Genomic DNA, 20,877 nt, shown 5'->3' with positions numbered 1-20,877 from the left:
GCAACCTCTGCCTCCTGGGTTCAAGCGATTCTCCTGCCTCAGCCTCCCGAGTAGCTGGGATTAACCGGCATGCGCCACCACGCCCAGGTAGAAGCTGGTGACTTTATGATATAAAATCAGAGCTGAGAATTACAAAAAGGCGGTTCTAGAGGAGGAGAAACAGAAAAGCTATCAAAGACATTACTAAAATACATGGAGCTACGGAGGGAAAACATTGGAAAGTTTCAAGAAAAAAAGCTTTTTAAGTGTATGAGAAGCAAGTGACATCTTTAAATCTGGTCTTTCATTGAAACTTAGGACAAGATAACCTTCCAAAGCAAACCGTCCTTTCTCAGTACTGCATATTTATCAAGCATTTACAAGTTTGAATTTGTGAGTTATATATTTGCCTGTACTCAACTGTAATTTTAAAATTCAGATGCAGTTTTTCCTAGTTAACAGCGCCAAGCTTATGAAGATTCCAAATAGGACTTTATTGTTGACCCTTGTTGAAGAGAACTCCACTTGGCGTCTTTCCTGGCTTTCCTAAATTGTTCACATACAAGATAAACTACCATCACTCAGACTTACAGAAGTGAGAAGGCAAGCTGAACCAAATGTAAAATGATAGCAATTTACAGGTAATTCTATATCTTAATTTCTCCCACATTTTTATGGTAAGAAATTGTGATATATGGGGGTTATTTGGATCAAGTGTTTTCTAAGTAGAACTTTGTCATAATTAATTTTATTTATAGTAGTTCTCCTTGTGTCCCTTTATCCAAGCAACCCAATACAATTGAATTTATATGCATTTCAAAGTAGACTCTGTTTGATTTACTGTGGAAATGCAACCACCAAGTAATATAGAGGTATGAAAATCAGGAGTGAGAAATAAAAGTACTTCTGGATAGAGGATGAAATGTTAATAGTCTTTCTTCATGGCAGCTTCCATCTTTCTCAAGTCAAACTTGGAGGAGGAGTCTCAAGCAAATTGGTAGTACTCAAACTCTGCAGTATTATGTTAAGAATTTTAAGCTCTCTGGTGCCAACAAATCGTGCAGCCTGAGGGCCTTTGCTCCAAACTTCTGCCAACTCCATTTTGGCAGTAAAGTGTTCTGTTGAACAAAGTTTGCACGTGTTTAGGGTGTGAAGTGGTTCTTCAGGCGTTTATCTGGTTTTATTCCAGTTTAGGGACTTGAAGACAAGGGTCAGAAGCGTAAGACTTGTAAAGTTCCTATTTGCGCCGAAACAGACTATAGTAGCAATCTTGAATTTTTGCTTTAAGCAAGGACCGCTTTTTCTTTGTTGATGTTGGAGTTATTAAAGTGAATCCTTTACTCCTTAAATGCTAACATGTTATTGAATTGGTTTTTATAAGCAGGTAAGCATAACCCCCTCTATTGAGGGTGTGAAGCTGGGGTAAATCATTCCTCATCCTCCTAACTACACCACCACCAACGTGTGTTTATCCAGATGAAACTCACTAAACAATAATATGAAACTTGAGAGCAAAGGGACCAGTAATATTTAAACTTGACCTCATTTGTCAAATTTTATGTAACTCGGAATCTCTGATCTTTTTTGGTATCAGTTGTTGGGCTTCATCTTTTTAACCTATCTCCTCCCATTCTAGAATCATTTCACTGGTTAACAACACCTGAGCCAGATGTGTGTGCTAATTTGTTTTATTCCAAGGGTTTCTCTTCCTATAGAAAATGTATACAATCTCAATTTCCTTTTTTTTCCCAAGTAATTCTCGCAGAAAATCCTTACAGAATCTGGGATAACAGTTTAAAATCATTAAGTAATGTTGGAGCATATTTTTCATTATCATTTAAAAGTAATGACAAGAATAAAATACCAAAGTAGAAGTAACAGATGTTGAAATGATACTGTTGTCTTACATTTACCATATCAGCAAAATGTAAATTTGTAGGCTGCAAGTATGACAATTTGAAAATGGTAGTTATCCTTGATACTTTTGCAAAGAGTGTGACCTAAATTCTTATTTGCACCTTTATTTTCTTTCCTTATTTTTAAATGTAATTCAGATGTCAGAACTAACGTGGATGAACTTAGAGATGAAGAAGAAAGCTGGGCTTTTCCAAAGAGTGGACCTATCTGAACTGGATAGCACTACTGAACTTTGTTGCATACTTTATGGTGACTCTAAAACTCCTTTGCTTGCTTACTTTTAAATGCAATGTGTTGCTATACATACATACAACCAGACACTATTGCCTTCTGAGGCTAATCCAGGCCATTTTTATAACCTAATGCAGTAGCATTTTGCAATTAGATGAAGAACGTCAATGGGATTTCTTTTCATGATGATTAAAATGTGTCAGGAGAAAAAAATAGAGACAATACTCCAAGTGAAAAATATAAAGTCAGTTATTTCTTTAATATTTTGTGTTATAGTAATCATTTTTATCTTTTGACCATACTTTTTCTTGTCTACTTACTCAAACAAAATACTGAAAATTAATTATTAAATGTAAATATAACTGCAATGAGATATCATCTCATCCCAGTTAAAATGGCTTTTATCAAAAAAAACAGGGAATGACGAATACTGGTAAGGATGTGGAGAATGGGGAAACCTCATACATTGTTGGTGGGAATGTAAATTAGTACAGCCACTAAGGAAAACTGTATGGAAGTGCCTCAGAAAACTAAAACTAGCACTACCATATGATCCAGCAGTTACACTAGTGGGCATATATTCAAAAGAAAGGAAATCAGCATAGCAAAGAGGAGATAGCTGCAGTCCCATGTTTATTGAAGCCCTATTGAAATAGCCAAAATATAGAATCAACCTAAGTGCTCATCAGTGGATGAACGGTTAAAGAAAATGTGATTCATATGCAATGGAATATTATTCAGCCATAAAAAAGAATAAAATCCTGGCTGGGCGAATGGCTCATTCTTGTAATCCCAGCACTGATCTCATGAAGATAGATAGTAGGTTGGTGGTTACTAGAGGTTGAGAAGGGGAGAGGAGAGGAGAGATGAAGAGAGGTTGATTAATGGAATCAAATATACAGTTTGATAGAAGATATAAGACAGTATTTGATAAATCAGTAAGGTGACTATAGTTTAATAATCATTGTGTATTTCATAATAGCTAAAAGAATAATTCAAATAACATAAGATTAAAATTTAAGATGATAGATATCCCATTACACTGATTTGATTTTTACAAATTATATGAATGTATTAAATTATTACATGTATCCCCAAAATATGTACAAGTATTTTGTATCAATAAAAAATAAAATTTAAGATAAAGTAAATGTAATAATTAGCTTTTATTTCCTAGCTAGGAAATAATTATTTACTTAATAAGTGTATGTATGATGAAGAGATTTTTTTATATTACTATAAAAATAGACATCTTACATAAACATATTACAGTTGGTGTTTAGATGGCTTTTTTTTTCTGGCCTTGAACTTCTGGAAAGTAGGCATGACCTGCTATGTCAGGACTAGTTCTTGGAATCCTTTGTTATTTTTCAGTCAGCCTTATTTTCTTGGGTCATATTTTGAACAATATTTATCAAATGTCTTTTTACCAGACATTGTTCTAGATGCTTAAAGAAAATGAAGTTTTACTGTGATAAAAGTTTCCAGTCTATGTAAGATGGATAATAAACAAATGTATAATGCTAGATAATGATAAGTGCTAAAAGAAGAAGAAAATAAATAAGGGGAAAGAGAGTTTCTGTGCAGTTGTGTGTGAAAGTGTCCATGCATGCCACTCACCCAGTATTTTAAATAGAGTGATCAAGGAAGCCTCTCTGAAGAAGTAACATTTGAACAGAGATCTGAAATAGTCAGGCATGGGAACATTTAGTGAGATATTCCAGGCAGGCATTGTGAACAATTTATGTCACAAAAAAGTCACCCAAGTGTAAGCCAAGTAACATCCTATATGATAATTATATATACATTTTTTGTTTTTTCTTAAGTGAAAAATAAACTCATTAGGTTTTCTGGGTACTCATTAGGTTTTCAGAAAAGTTTTTCATTTAATATCATTGCTGTATATTTCTCTTAATGATTATTCTATTGTTTAATAAGATTTATGGCTGTACAGATACAGCTTCACAATCCCTTATCTGTAATTCCAAAATACAAAAAAAAATTTTTAAATCATTTAGTGGCAAAATCTGAACTAACATGAATCTATTTAAAATTATCCTTTATGGGCCAGGTGCAGTGTCTCACCCCTGTAATCCCAGCACTTTGGGAGGCCAAGGCAGGAGAATCACTTGAGGCCAGGAGTTTGAGACCTGCCTGGCCAACATGGCGAAACACCATCTCTCCTAAAAATACAAAAATTAGCTGGGTATGGTGGCAGATGCTTGTGGTCCCAGCTACTTGGGAGGCTGAGGTACGAGAATCACTTGATCCTTGGAGGCAGAGGTTGCAGTGAACCGAGATCAGGCCACTGCACTCCAGTCTGGGTGACAGAGTGAGACTCTGTCTCAAAAAAAAAAAAAGAAATTATCATTTATTCCATTTAGTGTGACTACTGATACATTTCATTATAGAAACATTAGTGTGTTTGACTAAAGGTTGCTATATATTAAGTAAAATATAGATAATACAATGTATTATACACTAAAATATTAAAAAATTAAGTCCAGATACACATGTGTTCCCAAGGATTTTGGATAAGGGATTGTAGATCTGTGTCAGATTTCTTCTTGATTTTCTGATTAAATGTTATCATTGTTGTTAATCTTTATATTGTATTTGGAAGTATAATACCTTATAGTGCCCTTATATGCTGGCACTGCATAAGCACTCTTTATATATTAGCTAATAAAATGCTAACAACAACCTTATGAGTAAATTCTATTATTCCCATTTTATAGATGAGAACACTGAGATGCAGAGATTAAGACATCTGCCAAAATCACAGTTACTAAATGGCAGAGCTAGATCCCAGTCTTCCTCTATAGCTTGCACGATCTAAACTAACTCTGCCTTTTCCTCCTCCTCCCCTTTCCCCGACCCCATTTCTGTAGTATTTATATTTAACTTACTTTGAAGAGGTTTTTTTGTTTGTTTGTTTTTCGAGATGGAGCTTCGCTCTTGTTGCCCAGGCTGAAGTACAATGGCTCAATCTCATCTCACCGCAACCTCTGCCTCCCGAGTAACTGGGAGTTCCAGTGATTCTCCTGACTCAGCCTCCCGAGCAGGTGGGATTACAGGCATGCATCACCATGCCTGGCTAATTTTGTATTTTTAGTAGAGATAGGGTTTCTCCATGTTGGTCAGGCTGGTCTCAAACTCTCAACCTCAGGTAATCTGCCTACCTCGGCCTCCCAAAGTGTTGGGATTACAGACATAAGCCACTGCAACCGGCCTACTTTGAAGAAGTTTTTAGTATCAGCCCTTTCCAAGAGCATAATTTTTATATACACTTTGAAATGTCAGCCATCAACATTTTACATTTCTTTATAAATTGGTATCTTTCAATATTTTAAAAAATTTTATTTGTTTCTGCTCTAATTTCAGCCATTTCTGTTTCCAGTTGAATTTGGAGATTTACTTATCCTCATTCTTTGTCTGATAAGTTTTCAGTCGAATGCTAGCTTTCACCATCCTTTTCCTTTCCTCTGAATATCTTTGGATAGGGATGAGGCACTTCCTTTACTGTTGTGGCTTTGTCAGATGTCAGATCACATCAAAAATTTGGATCTACTAGGATATACAAGGATCTCAAACATCTCAACAGCAAACAAACAATCCAGTTTTAAAATGGGCAATTGATCTGAACAGACATTTCTCGCGGGTGGCTCACGCCTGTAATCCCAGCACTTTGGGAGGCCGAGGTGGGTGGATCACGAGGTCAAGAGATCGAGACCATCCTGGTCAACATGGTGAAACCCCGTCTCTACTAAAAATACAAAAAATTAGCTGGGCATGGTGGTGCGTGCCTGTAATCCCAGCTACTCAGGAGGCTGAGGCAAGAGAATTGCCTGAACCCAGGAGGCGGAGGTTGTGGTGAGCCGAGATCGCGCCATTGCACTCCAGCCTGGGTAACAAGAGTGAAACTCTGTCTCAAAAAAAAAAAAAAAAGAAAAAAACATATAAATGGCCAAGAAATATATAGGGAAATGCTCAACATCACTAAGCATCAGGGAAATGCAAATCAAAACCACAATGAGGTATTATCTCACCCATCAGGATGACTATTATCAAAAAGACAAAAAATAACAAATGCTGATGAGGATGCAGAGAAAAGGAAACTCTTCTGTCCTTGCAGGAATGTAAACTAGTAGAGCTACCATTGAGAACAGTATGGAGGTTTCTCAAAAAACTAGAAATAGAACTACTATATGATCCAGCAATCCCACTACTGGGCATTTATCCAAAGGAAAGGAAATCAGTATAGGAGAGACATCTGCACCCCCATGTTTATTGCAGTACTATTCACAATAGCCAAAATATGGAATCAACCCACAAGTCCAACATGTGGATAGAGAAAATGTGGTATATATACACAATGGAATACTATTCAGCCACAAAAAAGAATGATATATCCTGTTATTTGCAGCAACATGGATGGAACTAGAGGACATTATGTTAAGTGAAATAAGCCAGGAACAAACAGAAAGCTAAACACTGCATATTCTCACTCATATGTGGAAGCTAAAAAAAAGTTCGTCTCACAGAAGTAGAAAGTAGAACAGAAGATAACTAGAGGCTGTGAAGGGTAGGGGGAAAGGAGAATAGGGAGAGATTTGCTAAAGGATACAAAATTACAGCTAGATGGGAAGAATAAGTTCTAGTGTTCTACAGCGCTGTAGGGTGACTATTGTTAACAGTAATACATAGGTTCAAATAGGTAGAAGGAGGATATTGAATGTTGCCAACAGAAAAAAAAAGACAAATGTTTGAAATGATAACTATGCTAATTACCCTAATCTGATCATTATACCTTGTATATATCAAAACATCACTATATACCCATAAATATATACAATTATGTGTCAATTTTAAGAAATTTTAAAAATTTAGATTTAGTTTGCTGAGCAGAAGCACCTGTTAAGTGAAACTCTGTAGGTTTCTCTCAATGAATTGCATTATTTGCTTCAGATCACTTTATTTTAAGCATAATAAATCTGTATTTTTTAGTTGGAATTGATTTCATTTTCAGTAGTTTGTCCTTTTCTGTAAGCAATCAGAAATTGAGATAAGCTGGATGTGGTGGCTCATGCCTATAATCCCAACACTTCGGGAGGCTGACGTGGGTGGATATTTGGAGCCCAGGAGTTTGAGACCAACTCGAGCAACCTAGCAAGACCCTATCCCTAAAAAAAAGTTTTTTTAAAAAAAGAATTAGCTGGGTGTGGTGCACGTCTGTTGTCCTAGCTACTTGGGAGGCCAGGCGGGAGGACTGCTTGAGCCTGGCGTTAGCCATGGTAGTACGACTGTATTCCAGCCTGGGTGACAGAGCAAGGCCCTGTCTCTTAACAAACAAATTTTAAAAAGGAAAGATAGATTTTGTTATTTTTATTTTTAATTTAGTTATTTCTGGCTATATACAAGCAAGATGAATTGAGTATATATTGGATCATGAAGTTTGTCCAAGACTAAAATGCCTGTGTAAGGTAAGTAGTAGGATCAATTTGAATAAATATAGGATATTGAACTTCCCAAGTATCTATTCCTGATTGTTGCAGAGATCTATTGTAGATATTTAAAAGAATCACATTTGTTGTTCTCTGTTAAAATTAATGTGTTGTCCCTGAATACAAAGATAAATGTTCTGACATACTTTTATGTAAAGCATTATCTTTTGAATAACTGATAGACTTGTTCTGAGCCAAATAGTTTCTCTGAGGTCACTCAACAGCTCATGTTTGCCAAGGTAAGGGGTGCAGTTTATGGCCACCAGAGTTGAAAGGGAATTAAACCCATCAATTTTACTTTATTAGCACCATGCTGAACCAAATTAGCCAATGAGTCCATTATTAAATTGCTGAGAAGGCAAAAAAGAAACAATAAATATGTACATGTATTGAGATTGGCTATAAAGTGTATCAGTCTATTATACGACAAATTGGAGGCTTTGCTAAGACTTTCTGCCTCCATCTCATGAGGAATCAAACAGGAGATTTTCTGATAAGACTAACCAGAGACACAGCTGTTCTCCACTAGTTCCTCTGCAACATTCTACCTTCCTGTAGGGTCCAGTACTGAACTTTTGAGACACACCCAGTGTTATTCACCAAAGTGTAACAATGTTTTAGGTGTGCAAATTTAATAGTTAATAATATACCTCTGTTGTACAAGAGCACACATTAATGAATTTGTGTAATGAACAACTTTTGAAAATCTTCTGTTTTTCCTAACTTTTATTTAGAACATCCCTCCTCTGTTCAGTGTGGTGGTCAAGAACATGGATCTGTGTAATGTAATCTCCTGGGTTCAAAACTCTGCTTTCAGATTCCTATGCAACTTTGGGCAAATTCAATTACTTAACCTCTACAGGCCCTAATTTCTTCACTTATCAAATGAGGATGATACTAAATAGTAACTACCACATAGGTATATTGTGAGGATTAAATTAGTTTAATTCATAAGATGCATTTAGAAGAGTATATGAAACATAGTAAGAACTCAATAAATGTGGACTCCCACCCCCTGCTGTATCACTTTTTCCTGCCCTTCTCTCCAGGTCCAAGCCAAGCACAAGCATTCTGTCCCACTCTCCGCCTCCTCTGATACTGCAGGATCATAGAGGATAAAGCACTAAGGCACTGTGGTGTCTAGACTCCCATATATTACTATCCTCTAGCCTAAGTTTAAAACTCTCCTCTTCCTCACCAACTGCATTGTTCTTGAAAACCTCCAAGTATTCTTCCGTTTCCTCAGTTTTGGGCCTCCTGATTACTAGAGTGTGAGTTCCTTGAGTGTAGGAACTGTGACTTAATTTCCTTGATAACTCCAGTCCCTTTCCTTCTTCCTGATGCAGAGTCTATGCTAAAAAATATTTGTTGAATAAGTGAATTAATTGATTTAAGCTTTGTGTGTTTTTCCTCATTTTCTCCTAAGTATTCTATTCTGACTCCAGTTTTTCTAGAAATTTCCCTGCTTGTTTTTTAGATGTTTAATTAATTAATTTTTTTATTTGATACCAAGTTTAGCCCTTGTTGCCCAGGCTGGAGTGCAATGGCACGATCTCGGCTCACTGCAACCTCTGCCTCTTGGGTTCAAGCAATTCTCCTTCCTCGGCCTCCCAAGTAGCTGGGATTACAGGCACCCAAGCACCACACCTGGCTTTTTTTTTTTTTTTTTTTTTTTATTTTTTGTAGACACAGGGTTTCACCACGTTGACCAGGCTGGTCTTGAACTCCCGACCTCAGGTGATCCACCTGCCTCAGCCTCCCAAAGTGCTAGGATTACAGGCATGAGCCACCGTGCCTGGCCTTCCTGCTCCTTTATCTCTGTAAATCTTAACTCTACCTGGTGATGCTGAGATTCCATCCTGTATCATCCCAATTTATTTCTGACTGGCAGATAAGAGGTTCAGTTTAGTGCACATTCCGTTAACATGTTAGGGAGGAAAAAATTCCATTTAGTTCACATGGATTTTATTTAACTTACATTCTTTTGGCTCCAGCTGACTGATTATTCCCTTAAAAATCTGTCACTAACTTTGAGATAGGTTCTGTTTTGCAGAACTCTTTATGTCATTCCCTATTTGAGGATAGGGCCATGCCACCCTTAATTTCTTTACATGCAGAGTAAAAATCAGCTTTTTTATTTTTCACTTGGAGGTGGTAAGGATGAATTTGACCAATCTCTTAAAAATTTGCTTTCTTTTTTTTTGAGACAGAGTCTCACTGCAACACCCAGGCTGGAGTGCAATGGTGTGATCTCGGCTCACTGGCAAACTCCACCTACCACGTTCAAGCAATTCTCCTACCTCAGCCTCCTGAGTAGCTGGGATTACAGGCATGTGCCATCATGTATTTTTAGTAGAGATGAGGTTTCACTATGTTGGCCAGGCTGATTTCGAACTCCTGACCTTGGGTGATCCACGCAACTCTGCTTCCCAAAGTGCTGGGATTATAAGCGTGAGCCATTGCATTTGGCCAAAAATTTGCTTTTTAATACATACAAAATATATATGCAACACATATATTAAGTATAACACTTAATAACATAATGAATATTCATGAACCTCTAGCCACCCCAAGAATTAGGACATTTCCTAGTAATTTGTATCTCTTTTGTGTTTCTCCTCTCTTTCCCTCTATATGGAAAACTAGTATCCTAAATTTTATGTTTATTATTCCTTTGCAGTTTTCTTTTCAAAATTTAATTTCATCACAAAAATGCTAAAGCAACATGTTGTTTAATTTGCATGCTATTGAGTTTTGTAAAAATGCTATCATCTAATGTATAGTTTTCTGGAATTTATTTCTAAGATTCATCTATGTTATTATATACAATGATAGTTCTTTCATTTTCAACACCACATAACATTCTATTGTGTGAATATACTGCAATTTATTCTTCTGTTGATACATACTTGGGGGTTGTTTCCAGACTTTTAAAAATTATTATTCTGAACACTGCTGCTATAAATATTCTTATACAGGCCTCATGATAATATATGCAAGTGTTTCCACCTAGGAGTAGAGTTGCTGTATTGTAAAGTATGCAAATTTTCAACTTTATAAGATAATTAATGACAAATAGCTTTTCTCTCTTACAGCATGTAAGAATTCTATGTACTCTTTAATGCTTGGTATTGTTATACTTCTTAATTTTTGCCAATCTAGTGGGGGTAAAATGGTATTTGTCTATTTTTTATATAGTGGAGGAAAGAGTCATCCTTACTTAAAGTAAATTTCCTCTTCCTCTTCCTTTATATATTAAGAACTTGCAGCTTGATTTGACATTACTGTGCCTGGGAGTTTCCTTGAGTGAAAACCATTTATTTGTGTGATAGTTTCTGCCTGGGTTATAAAAACTGAGATGGGCTAGAAGCTGCTAACTGGATTGTTTGAATGCTGCTTTTAAGTTGATCTTGCAAATAAATGCCAAATTATACACACTCTAAAATTTCTTGTTAATAGTCTACAAAAATGGAAATGTATAAAATTACATTCTTTACAGTTTCATACTATCACAAATTAATCTGGTCTTGAGCTTATATACCTATCTGCAAAACTATTTTAAATAAAGCTTCCTTCAATCTGTTGATCTAGAATATTTCCACTAAACCAAGTTTAGTAAAGATATCTTTGTGCATTTTCATGTATATATATATGGCAAATATGTAGAGACAGAAAGTAGATTGGTAGTTTCCTAGGGCTGCTAGGCTGGAGTGCAATGGCACAATCACAGCTCACTACAACCTCTGCCTCCTGGGTTCAAGCAATTCTTGTGCTTCAGCCTCCCGAGTAGCTGGGATTACAGGCATGGGACCCCACGCCCAGCTAATTTTTGCATTTTTAGTAGAGATGGGTTTTCACCACGTTGGCCAGGCTGGTCTCAAATTCCTGGCCTCAAGGGATCCACCTACCTCACCTCCCAAAGTGCTGTGATTACAGGCATGAGCCACTGCTCGTGGGCCTGCATTCCTTTATATTTTAATTGAATCAAAGAAATTCAACTTACCCTCTTTTGACATGGTTACATGATGCAACACAAATTAATCTGTCAATGAAATTTCAAAACACCAAATACTCATTACTGTTATCTCCTGAATTGACCCACACACATTAACCAGAAAAATAAGCCCAAACAGATGGTGCTGCTACATTGTACCCTAAAATACCTTTTTTTTTTTTTTTACTTGAAAAGGCCATTTTGTATATAAACAGTTGCATCAACACCTAAAAACACATGGAGATGGAAAAAGAGATTCAAGACATATGGCAATATATGTTTATTTTTAAGATTAACTTTTATGGCTACTTGTGTTTATTTTCCTTAAAAACAAACAAATACCATTTTGTAATTCATGTATTTTTTTCCTGCCTTTGAATGAAAGATTTTTGAAGGAAGGGACTGTGTGTTGGCTTTATGTTTCTTTATTATATTGTTACTTATAGTGTCATATCCCAAAGGGGCACTTGGAGAATATTAATTGAGTGCAAAAGTCCCTTCTGGACTGTTAATATTTGTTGACTGACAAAAATACCGAGTGAATATTCATGAACAAACCATAAGAAAGCTGTAGTTACTTTCTCCTGTATGGTACTGTAGCTGTTCTTGGAAATAATCATTCACAGGGTGAATACATTTAGGCCAGGTGAGTATTTTTCAACTTTATTTATACAACTAACACTGTACAGTATTTAGTCGAACAGCCTAAATGTTTGACTTCAATGTTCTCTTTTAAAGGCAGGTGTTACACTCCATTTCCTCATTCCTATAAAGGCAGATATTTACTTGTATATTCATTAAGGGACCTCAGGTGCTGCTGAAGCAAAACTGACTCCTGTCAAAGCTCCCTCTAAGTAGGGGTTACTCTTTTATATCATGCAGTGTGAGTTTTTGTTTGCTTGTTTTTGTTATTCTGTAGGTGGTGATCTATAAGATGGGGCAAAGCTAGAGCTTAAGGCTTTGCTTCTAACATGGATCGCAACATGACCACATCCTCATTACAGTAGCAGCTTCCATCATGGCCCCCAATGATTCCTATGCACCCTTGTGTAGTTCTCACCCACATTGCACTAGGGTTGGTCTGTATCACCAACAGAACGTGGGGGTATTAGTGATATACCACTCGCAAGATCAGGTAATAAAAGACTGCAAGGACTCAGGGATCACAGACCAAATTAGAAACTCAGCTAGTTCTAAAGGGAATTGTTTCTGAAGCTAGGAAGTGTTAACCTGGAACCTGAGCCAAGAAGGTCCAGGACTTTCTTGGATCTAGAAAAGCGAGAGAAACAAATATCTGAATATATAAGCAGAAATAAAAAGGATTTTCACCAGAAGGCAATGAAAAAAGGGAGCACCTAATAAAAAAAATTGAAATACTTACACATGCTACAGCATGGTTAGACCTTAAAAACATACTATGTAAAATAAGTCAGTAATAGAGGACCAGATATTGTATGATTTCATTTACATGTGATGTCCAGAAGAGGCAAATATAGAGAGACAGAAAGTAGATTGGTAGTTTCCTAGGGCTGTAGGGTTGAGGTAGTGTTGGGGGTGATGGCTGGGTATGGGATTTCTTTTGGAAGTAATGAAAATGTTCTAACATTGATTGTGGTGGTAGATGCAAAACTCTAAATGGACTAAAGCCATTGGATTGTACACTGAAAATAAATGAATTGTATGGTATGTAATTATATCTTTAAAAAGCTGTTTTAAAAAATACTGCAGGCCAGGCGCGGTGGCTCAAGCCTGTAATTCCAGCACTTTGGGAGGCTGAGGCAGGTGGATCACGGGGTCAGGAGTTTGAGACCAGCCTGACCCACATGGTGAAACCCCGTCTGTACTAAAAAAAATGCAAAACAAACAAACAATCAAAAAAACATTGCAACTTTTGTCTTGAGCTCTCTCTTCTCTCACTTGTTCTGAGGAAAGTCAGCTGCCCTGTCTTGAGAACACTCAGGTAACTTGCCTATGGAAAGGCTTTCATGGCAAAGCACTGAGGTTTCCAGCCAACAGCCAGCAAGAAACTGAAGCTTGCCAATAACCTTGTAAGTGATGTTTGCTAATCTGTTGGTGGAAAGTAGTCTCTTATTAAAGTTTTAATATGCTGTTCTATTTTGAGTGATATTAGGCATATTTTAACATGTTAAAAGATATTTGTATGAGGAAGACAAGACATAAAAACACAAACTCCATATTCAGTGACATTAGGAAACATCTTTAACCCCAAGGCATAGATATGAAGGCTAAAAGTGGATGGAGAAATGATAAATGACTTAGCAAAGCAGAAGAAGTTCAAACCTAGGTACTGCAGAGGAAGAGAACAACAGCAAGAAGCACACTCATTTGTCCTGTGAAACCTCAGAAAGCCGAAGCCAGTGAAATACATGTGCAAGGAGAAAGGGACTGAAAAGGGCTGTATTATTTAAAGGTCTATGTAAGGATCAGATAAAACCCAGATACTTACTCCTTCTCCCACCCCAAACAGACACTTTCATTGTTTTCCCCATATAGGAGACAGAAGGTGTCTTCTCTGGAGAAATTGAACTAGAAAGATTCTGGACTTGGGTATATCAGACTCTAAGGAAGGGGTATGAAAACAAGGATATGATATAAAAACATGAAAGTCTGCACCCTAAAACAGAATGTTGTGCATTTTTCCTGATCCAGCTTCAGAAAGCTAGCAGCCAGACTGTTGCTATCTCTAGGCAGGAGATAAGAGGATCTTTCTCTGGAGAAACTGAATTGATATAGATTAAATATTTTCATGTACATCAGCAGCTTCATAGTATAATAGAATTTATTACATATCCAAAATGTAACAAGCTCTCACCACATTCACTACTGCCATCCTGATGCCAGTCACCATCATTTCTTACTTGTACTGCTGCAGCATTCTCCTATCTGGTCACTTGTTTCTACCTTTATCCCTGGAGTCTTTTCTCAACCTAGCAGTCAGAAGAGTCTTTTTTATTACAGAGCCCAGATCGTGTCATGCTTTTATTCAAAACCTTCTAGTGATAATAGGTCTCAATCAGAATAAAAGCTAATGTCCTTACTATGACCTACAGGTCATACATGATTTGTCTCCTCTGCCTTCCACCTCTCTGATCTTGTGTTCTTCTAGTCTCCAATTTGCTTACTCTGCCTCAACCATTTCAGTGACCTTAGGAGAATGCTTAGCACTCTCCCACTTCTGGACTTTTGCATTTGCTTTTCTCTCTAGTTGGAATGATTTTCCCCCAGATATTCCCTTGGCTAGCCTTCTTACCTCCTTTAGATCTTAAGTATAATGTTAACAGAGAGGCCTTCCCTGGACAACTATATTAAATAGCATCCTTCCCATCATTCTTTCTCTTTTTAGCCTGCTTTATTTTCACCATAGCACTTATCACTACCAGATGTTATTATTATTTGCTTAATTATTTGTTGTATATCTTCCTTGACTAAAATGTGAGCTTTTGAGGGCAGAGACTTTTTCTATTTTGGCTCATTGCTATATCTCAAGCATCTAGTATAGCACCTGGCACATAGTAGGTGCTTAATAAATATTTGTCAGGATGAATGAATCAAGAAATCACTCAAAAGAAATGGTAACATACTTTTTCTCTTTTGACTGTTAATATGATTATCACAATAAATTTCCTAATGTTGAACTATCCTTGCATTCCTAATATGATCTCACTTGGTCTGGTGTTTAATTCTCTTAAGATGTCACTGAATTTTGTTTGCTAGTATTTTAGTTACTAGTTTGCATCATTATTCTTAAGTAAGATTTCTCAGTAGCTTTTATTTAGTTATAATACCTTTATCAGATTTTGTTCTTACATATACACTGGATTAAAACAAAGAAGCATTTTTTGTTTTTTCTCTCAAGGCAGCCAATATTATCTTTCTAGCAGAAGATAGAAGAGTTTTTTCTAACTTAAAGAACCAGGATTGGCTGGGCGAGGAAGCTCATGCTTGTAATCCCAGCATTTTGGGGGGATATCTTGAGCTCAGGAGTTTGAGACAAGCCTGGGCAACATAGCAAGACCCCATCTCTAAAAAAAAAAAAAAAAAAAAAAGAACCAGATTATTTCAATTCTTATTTTTCTCCAGTGTGTGAGACTGAATTCCTCTTAACTCATGTCTTCTTACTTGATCTGATGTTGTCCATCAAAGATAATAAAAAATTATCTGAGAATATGTTTATCTCCCATGGGAGTTCTGAACTTCCCATTTGCTGGGTTAGAAATAGCCTTTCTAGGACCCTTAGGTTTCTTTTAATTGGAATCTTTCTCTGGGAGAGGGACTTCTGTCTGGACCTTGAGCCTCTCTTAGAGCGTTGACTTTTAAAATACATCATTTAACTTTTAATTGATGGCTTCAGGGTAGTTATTAGGAGTGGCAGTTATTTATGCTGTACCACAGTGATATCCTCATTGGCTATTGTAGTAGGTAAGTGTGTTTGCATTATCTTAAATAGGCCCATACTTACTATGCATTTTGTTATTTTGTCAGTGTTATTTTCATTTTTCTGTCTCTTCCTTCTTAACTTTTCTCTTCAAAATCAGCAGTTTTATTTGTCCCTATCATCTCCCATGGATTTGAAAAACATTGACACATTCGTTAAAATTGTGCCTAAAATGAAAAGTCAATAGGTCTTTAGCCCAAGGGAATCCCTTATGGTAGAATGAAAAACATTAAAAAACTTATGACATCTCTTTTGACTGCCAGAATTTTTTCTTCATGTTTATTATTTTGCTCTAGATTATTTACTATACTATTAGATAAGTGCAGGGACATTACAGATGCCTGGGTTCAAATCATGGCTAGCTCTGGCTTTGGGGCAAGAATCACAACTTTTCTGAGCCTCGGTAACATGGGGATGATAATTAGATTTATCTCATAGGTTTGTCGTAAGGCATAAATGATTTAATACGTGTAAAACATTTAAAATAGTGCCCAGAATATATTAGGTAGTCAATCAATTTTAACTTTATTATTTATTCCTAGAATAGCTTTCCCTGATGTTCTTCAAGTGCCTGATAAATATAGACAAAGACTGTCAAAGCCATGTTTAAATATCTTTGTATCAGCAGTATGAGCGCAATATTATTATTTTCCTTTTTAAAACATTTTTTGGTATTTTGAAATGGAGTCTCGCTCTGTCACCCAGGCTGGAGTGCATTGGTGCAATCTCAGGTCACTGCAATCTCCGCCTCCCAGGTTCAAGCGATTCTTCTGCCTTGGCCTCCTGAATAGCTGGGACTACAGTTGCGCACCACCACATTGGGCTGATTTTTGTATTTTTGTAGAGATGGGATTTCACCATGTTGGTCAGGATGGTCTCCATCTCCTGACCTCATGATTCACCTGCCTCGGCTTCCCAAAGTGTTGGGATTCCAGGCGTGAGCCACCACACCCTGCTTATTTTCCAATTTTTTAAGTAAGAAAATTGAGTTAGAAAAGGAAAATGATTTACTTAATCATACAAAACTTTTCTTTTCTTTTCTTTTCTTTTCTGAGACTGAGTTTAGCTCTTATTGCCCAGGCTGGAGTGCAATGGCGTGATCTCGGCTCACTACAACCTCTGCCTCCCAGGTTCAAGCGATTCTCCTGCCTTAGCATCCTGAGTAGTTGGGACCACAGGCATGTGACACTATGTCTGGTTAACTTTGTATTTTTAGTAGAGATGGGGTTTCACTATGTTGGCGAGGCTGATCTCGAACTTCTGACCTCAGGTGATCCTCCACTTTGGCCTCCCAAAGTGCTGGGATTATAGGCATGAACCACCACACCTAGCCTCAATCATACAAAACTATTGAAGAACCATGAGTAATACCCAACTTTCTTAATTTTTCCTTTTGAATTTTTTTCACAAATCAATAATTATTATTACATGATTATTAATATACATTGAAAATATGAATTTCACATCCAGTGGCGTTAGATGCACCATTCATATGGCATTACATTTTCTGCTACATTTAATTGGCTGTTAAAATAGGCAACATTATCACTACCATATTCATTGAAAACCCATATTATCTTTAAAATATGACGATAAATCATACTATAAGAAGTTCAATTGCTCCAGGCCGGGCATGATAGCTCATGCCTGTAATCCCAGCACTTTAGGAGGCCAAGGCAGGTGGATCACCTGAGGTCAGGAGTTTGGGACCAGCCTGGACAACATGGTGAAACCCCGTCTCTGCTACAAATACAAAATTAGCTGGGCGTGGGTGGTGGGTGCCTGTAATCCCAGCTACTTGGGAGGCTGAGGCAGGAGAATCACTTGAACCTGGGAGGCAGAGGTTGCAGTGAGCTGAGATCACGCCATTGCACTCCAGCCTGGGAGACAAAATGAAACTCTGTCTCAAAAGAAGAAGGAGAAGGAGAAAAAGAAGAAGAAGTTCAATTGCTCAAAGCCTAATTATTTCTCTATCAAACTTGGGCTAAGTAAAAGATAGGATTGAATGTTTGAGAAGCACTAAGATCTAGCTATAATAGAATGACATGGAGGGCAAGTATTCTAGTTCCAGAGTCCAGCAAGGGTGGGACTTAATCGATTATTTCTACTCTTGTTATGCTAGCCTGTCAAAACAAATTACTCTTGGTAATAATTTGCTCCCTTGTTAATAAAAAGTATGATATTCACCAAATAACTTTTATTATACCCTATATTGCTTAAACACTTTGTTTTATTATTAACTTTTAAACAAGTGGCATCTCATAGGATAAAGCCCTAATTTCTAACCTTGCCACATGGAATCCTTAATAACTGACCAAAATAATTTAGGATTCTTTTGTTGCATGTGACAGAAAATCTAACTTACAATGGCTTAAGTACCAATGGGCACTTATTGACTAACGTGATGGAAAAATCTAAGGGTAATTTGTCTTAGTTATCTCTTGAGCTAGGGGCTGGATAGTGTCACTTGGACTTATTCCCTCTCCTCATCTCAGTCTGTCTTCTGCATGTTTTCTTTCACATACATTAGTGCTCTTTTTTTTTTTTTTTTAACAGAGATGGGGTCTCACTATTTTGCCCAGGCTGGTCTTGAACTCCTGGCCTCAAGCAATCTTCCCATCTCAGCCACCCAAAGTGTTGGGATTACAGGCATGAGCCATCACACCTGGCCCAATTAGTGCTTACTCTTGCCCTCACTTTGTGTGTGTGTGTATAATATATATACATATGAACTAGTAAATTCATATAAATATATTAATTACTTCAATGACTATATGTTAGTTACTATAAGTTAATACTCATTATAAAAGGACTACATGGCCATTGTAAACATTTAAAGGGTTACAGAAGTACTTTATAAAGCACAAGTCCCCTGTTCCCTCAATACTTTTTCTATCCCACTCTAAACAGGCAACTACTAATATTGATACTGATACTGTTCCAGAAAACTTTGATCATAAACGAATGTCATACACACAAATATATCAGTTTTACCTAAGTTGGATCACACTATTTGTTCTGATGTACATTATTTATTTAATAATACATCTTGGAAATTTTTTCTATATTATCAAAGACAAATCTATGTTTTTATTTCTAATAGTGTTAGAGTTTTACATAGTATAAGTTTCCCATAATATATTTAGCTCATCTCCTACTAATGGTCATTTAGATAACTTCCAAGACTTTTTTCTTTTTGACCATTAGAACAATGATTAAGGGACCCTCTGTTCATATAGCTCTGCATGTTTGTCATAATAGTTCTGTAGTTGCATATGACATCTTAAAGGAAGAGATGATAAGGCTCAGTAACAGGCTCAAGAGCTTGATTTTTGTCAATTCAATCAATAGTTGAATTGGGCATCAATTTATACTAATCAAATTTATAAAACTCTTCATCAAAAACCAGAATGACACTTCATTAAATTACAGTAGCCAGTATAAGTTGATTTGAAAATGGAAATCCACTGTCCAGTGTACTGCTTTCTTGGTTACCAATTATCCAGTAACCAGAAAGTTATCTAATAACCAGGTATTTTTTAAATAAGGAAGTTAAATGCACTGAAAGGACTTTTTTCAAGGTGTGAAGGATTGAGTCATCTTTTTTCTTTTTTTTTCTTTTGAGATGGAGTCTTACTCTGTCACCCAGGCTGGAGTGCAGTGGCACGATGTCGGCTCACTGCAACCTCCGCCTCTTGGGTTCAAGCAATTCTCCTGCCTCAGCCTCCTGAGTAGCTGGGATTACAGGTACCCACCACCACACCCAGCTAATTTTTGTATTTTTAGTAGAGACCGGGTTTCACTATGCTGGCCAGGCTGGTCTCAAACTCCTGACCTCAGGTGATCCACCTGCCTCACCCTCCCAAAGTGCTGGGATTACAGGTGTGAACCACTGCGCCTGGCCGAGTCATCCTTCTTCACTGTACTATCTACCTGTCACACAGATTGCAATGCTCATACCCTCTGGTTAGGTACCTTTTTGCTTGAACAGGGCTGGAGACATACTGATCTAGTCTTATTTATCAGTTCTATTTTTTAAAAAACAACTCTATAATGAACTTGTCCTTGTTATTTACAATATCAGTTTTTGGCACATGGAGCTCCATCTCCTTTTGGGACTGGTAGTCCACTGTCCACTGGCTGGTTTCTTTAGATGAAATCCAGTGCAGCATTCATACCAGCCTACTCTTTTCTTTTCCTTAGTTCTTTCAGCTCCTAAAGGGGCTCAGGGGGCATGAGGAGCAGCACTCCTTCTTCTTTTCCTCCTTTTAAATCTGTTCTTCAGCCACTTTGTCTCAAATGGAGGAATCAGTTGTCAGGAACCCTTGGGCTTTCCATACTTTAAGTGGCAACCTAAAGGAGGAAAAGAGGACAGCTTCAGCTTTTAGGGGCTCTTGGCTCAAATTTCTACAAGAATGGTAGGGAAAAGGCTGGCTGTTTCAGTCATGAGTGATTATGTTCTTCAAGGCTAAACCTATAAATATTAAACGCCAATTTCATGGTGGTAAATGCCACCAAATTGGATTGCTTTTAAAACTACACACAATCCTGGCAAATATAATTTCGGTTCTTTTCTCACACTGCGGTATCCTTTTACTTACTCTATACTTTGACAGAGAAAGAATGGAACTAGCTTCATTTTGATTCATGAATGTTGTTTTTATTCTAAATGCCCCATGTGAGGGGAATGCAAATGGACACAAGATATATGCAAATTCACTTGCATATCCAGAGAAGGCAAATGAGGCTTAGTTCTTAGTTAGATTCCTTGATCAGGCTCCCTGGGTGAGAAGGCT

At 37.0% G+C, this 20,877-nt stretch overlaps 1 long non-coding RNA gene across 1 annotated transcript; it reads left to right on the top strand.

Moving 5' to 3' along the window:
• The first annotated feature begins 23 nt into the window (after positions 1-23).
• LOC116531668 lies at positions 24-4,131 on the top strand. Its single transcript, XR_004260512.1, has 2 exons — positions 24-620; positions 2,034-4,131. It is a non-coding gene; the product is annotated as an uncharacterized LOC116531668 (long non-coding RNA).
• The last annotated feature ends 16,746 nt before the right edge of the window (positions 4,132-20,877 follow it).

This window comes from Sapajus apella, unplaced genomic scaffold (assembly GCF_009761245.1).
Source record: "Sapajus apella isolate SASKATOON/1434 unplaced genomic scaffold, GSC_monkey_1.0 scaffold71, whole genome shotgun sequence".
Taxonomy (NCBI): Eukaryota; Metazoa; Chordata; class Mammalia; order Primates; family Cebidae; genus Sapajus; species Sapajus apella.
Note: the sequence above shows the minus strand (reverse complement) of the source record. Positions and strands in the feature narration are given on the sequence as shown.